We start from the raw sequence: 4,145 nt of genomic DNA, 5'->3' as shown, positions 1-4,145 counted from the left end.
TTGGCTGCTATGTTTTGTGGTCAAAAGACAAAACTGCAAAACCTAGGATCAGGTCCACCCATGACTCCAATCTCTTTGAATACTGAAGCTGTCAAAGCAGTCTCCAGCTTTTGCTATTTGGGTTCTATACTCACCAGTTCCTCCAGCTCTCACGTGGAGGTTCTCCACTGGATTGGATGACAGCGTCTGCCATGGGTCATTTACAACGAATATGGAATCAACATCACCTCACCATGGCGACCACATTCAGGATCTGTTCAAGCTGAATCCTGTCCGTAGTGCTATACAGTTGCGAAACATGGACATTGTGCTGCTCAGACTGGGCAGTGCTGGAAGCTTGACACACAAAATGTCAATGTCATATCGGGCATAAAGTGGAATGACTTTATTTACAATGCAGATGTTTATGGTCGCTCCAGTCTACAGACTACTGGGTCCATTGTCCGCAGACAGCCTCTAACAACACATCCAAAAAGTGCAAGAATGCCCCAAGACATTCTGGCCAACACTGTTCTCCAAGTCTTGTAACATCCAGAATAAAATTACACCAACCAAGGGGTGGAGCTAGCCCAGAGGCAAACCCCCTATTACATGGGTGCATCAAGTGTGTTCCAACATTGGACTTTCAGCCTGTCAAGCCCTTGTAGCCACACAGGAACAGACCAAATGGCTAACAATTACTACTGCCAACCATTTGGCTAAGCATTGAAGAAGGAGGGAGAGATGTACCTCTCTGTGACCAGTCAGCTCTCCAAAGACCACCAACAAGTTCTCCATAGACTACAAACCATTTTGGAAATCTTTATTTTCTCTTTTAAAAGAAAAAGGGTAATTAATCTGCTAAGCAACATTTTGATTCTTTTGGATTGCTCCCCCCCACAAAAGCAACTTGGGACAGGACCTGAGCCAGTGTAAATTGCCATCGCTCCACAAATTTCAGCAGGAGGATGAGCTGCTCCAAGAAGTTCTTTAGGCCCATCTGATTTCCTAAAAGACTTAACACTTCATAAACTCAGCTGTCAAATTCAGTTTGTCCCTTGAACCAGACTGCAGCATGGAAGTGTTAACATGTAGAAACACCAGCGAGAAGGGAGAATCAGGACAGCTGCCTACTATAACCACACCACCTTTGGCTATTCTGACCAGTGCTATTTACAGGCAGCATGCAGTGAATACTTAACAAGGGCACATTGTATAGTGTTGCCATATGAAATTGGGTAGCATCCCTTTATACAGTTTGGAAACCATTTACGAGCCACTGTCTTCTACTGAAGCCATCGAAACAGCAGCAAAGCAGCAATGTACGTAAGTAGCTTAGCTACATACAATATACAAAACTAATACATACAGTGTTTTGGAATCCAACTGTGCCAGTGTCTTCGCTGTCTATGCAACGTCAAGACAACACCTTCCGAATAGACTCACTTTCATTCTGCTAACAATCCATGTGGCAAAGTGCTGGTTCTGAAGTTTTCAGCAGCTGAATTTCATTTTCCTTTACTGTATGATAATCTCATTAGCTCTGAGAGTTCACATAAGAGGCATAGGAGAGTAGTTGTCAACAAGATACAACAGTATTGCCAGCCTCGAGCCTTAAACACATACAAATCACAAGGCAGGTCTCCAAAAACCACAAGATTGGCTTAAATGTACGATTCTGAAAATAAAAATTTGTTTTTTTATTTGCTCTATTTTTTGAGCATTTAGGGCAGGGTGCACCAAGGTGCACTCCTTCACCATCCAGCACACTGACTGTTACAATAGTATTGCCCCAGAAGCATAGGTACTAGAAGAATGCTCCAGTCTCACAACAATGCTTTCCTAGTTTTAGTATTTTTCTAGTCCATCTGAGAACCTGAGGTTCCCCCCTTCTTCATTAGGGACAGTTGGAATTGCAGAGAGTTTTGCAGAGAAAATGGACATCGGGGTTTATTTACCATTTTATCACCTGTGGTTTATTTCAGTTCTGCAAAACTGATCTCTCCCAGGTGCAGAACAATTTGTGAAACTCACTTTTAGGAAATTCTGAGCATTAATGCTATCATTAAGCGCCAAACCAAACCGTCATGCCAGTCATTCCTTTGGGATGTCTCCAGAGGCCTGCTCTCCTGCCCCACCATAACTAATTGCTTGAAAAATGGAATTACATTCATTGGTGAAGCACATGTAAAACCAACCACTATCACATTACTCTCAAAGTAACATTCTCACCACTACAAGCACATCTCAAACATAACTGGGCACATTCAAGTGAAACACCAAGAATTTGTGAACAGAGAAGGTATTTATCAGAGCTGAGTGGGAACTGGAGTTCCCAATCTGTGGAAAATGTTGAAAAAAGTTTTGGAATGGGAACCAAAAATCCAAATTGTGACATTGTTTGTGAAACAGAATTCCATTTGAGAAAATTCAGGGCAGTTAGGGAACCAGTCAGCCTGCCCATCTACCAGCTGGCTGGAAGGAAGCAGCAGGCTGACCAGTCAGCCAGCCTACCTACCTAGTCTCCAAAAAGAGTTTTGATGGGGTCACCACATTCTTGTGGGAGATTTCAATTCCATAAAATCAGCATTTTCTGATGGGAAAATTTTTTCCTTGAAAATTTTTGTTTTTAGCAGTTCTGGTATTTAGGAAAAACCTTTAAAAGCAAGTATGTTCCAAGCAAAACTAGAGGCTCTGTTCTTAACTTACATTTTTGTACTGAGAAGATGACTGTATCATGCATTAAATTCAGGCACTACTTGGTAATCTCATCCCGGAAGGGAACAGGACAGAGAGGAAAGACACCAAATGTTTCATGAAAACACATGGTCATGAAATTTGCTTTTTGCAGGCTCTGTCTGACAGAATGGCTGAACTAACCTCTTGGTCCACTTCGTAAAAGTCAGACATTCTGACTGTGAAAGACATGCTGCTGCTTTTGTCCCCCACACTTCAGATGAGACACTAAGGATTTGGATCCAAGTTAGGCCTCTTTTAACATTTCTGCTCAGGTCAAAAGATCCTCAAAGATCATCCTGAAAAGCATCCAAGAAAAATACTAACTCTGCAGGCTCAGTAAGACAACAGGATTTTCAGTGGGTCCCACCCAGAACAGATGTCATTATCACAGCCACTCTTTGCTGAAGTGGCTTTTGTAATTCCCCCCTTGCTTTGTGTTCATTTTCCTTCAACAAAGGATAATGCTTTACTTGTACATATCCACTTTATCCAAAAATCTCAAAGCACTTTACAAACATTAAGTAAGCTTCACTGTCCTGTGAGGTAAAGTAGTATCTTGTTTCCACTTTGCAGCTGGAATTGAGGGACAGACAGTTTAAAGTGATGTGCTCAAAGTTACACAGGAATTCTGTGGCAGAGTCCAGATTAGAGCCCAGCTGACCCCAAACCATAGTCCCATATACTAATCACTTGCCCAACCAATACAGACTAGCCCCATTAGACAAAAATATGTTTGGTAACAGTTAGTTGTAATCCTGTTAAAAGATAAACAAGTCTTCAAGATAAACCTTCCTTGGCACTGAAATTTTCATGCATGACAGTATCAAAGACAAATATCGTGATTTAGGTTAGGATTTAAGATGGCTGCAAAACTGAAAATTCAATGCAGTGAGTCCCAGATTAGGTCCAACAGTACTTTTAAAATATTAGGCAGAAACAACAACTACTAATAGAGGCGGTGTTGGCAAGAGCACTGGTCCGGGATTCAGAAAACCTGGGGTCTATTCCTGATTCTGCCACCGGCCTACCGGGTGATTTTGGGCAAGTTATTTCCCCTCTGTGCCTCAGTTTCTCTGAAAATGGAGTAATGATAGTAAAGTTCTTTGAGATCTATGGATGAAAAGCCCTACAAAAGAGCTAGATATTACCACCACCTCTAATCCAATACTATTTAATCCAGTATAAATTTTCAACTGTCTGAAAGAGACTTAGCCACTAGCCAATATCTTTAAAAAGAAAGAATTTGTACTGCCAGGGAGATTTGTGGATTTAAAAAAACATAAAACCTGTTAGATCATATGTTGAAAGCCGTTATGTTCTTAAAATGTTCACTCTCAGTATCCCCACCCTAGACTGACTTCTAAAGGAGGAACAAACATGCACACACTCACTTGTCTCAGGATCCCAGGCAGAGCAACCCCCTCTTT

The sequence above is a fragment of the Chelonoidis abingdonii genome, chromosome 15, assembly GCF_003597395.2.
Source record: "Chelonoidis abingdonii isolate Lonesome George chromosome 15, CheloAbing_2.0, whole genome shotgun sequence".
Classification (NCBI taxonomy): domain Eukaryota; kingdom Metazoa; phylum Chordata; order Testudines; family Testudinidae; genus Chelonoidis; species Chelonoidis abingdonii.
The sequence above is the reverse complement of the archived record's forward strand: the minus strand, read 5'-3'. Positions refer to the sequence as shown.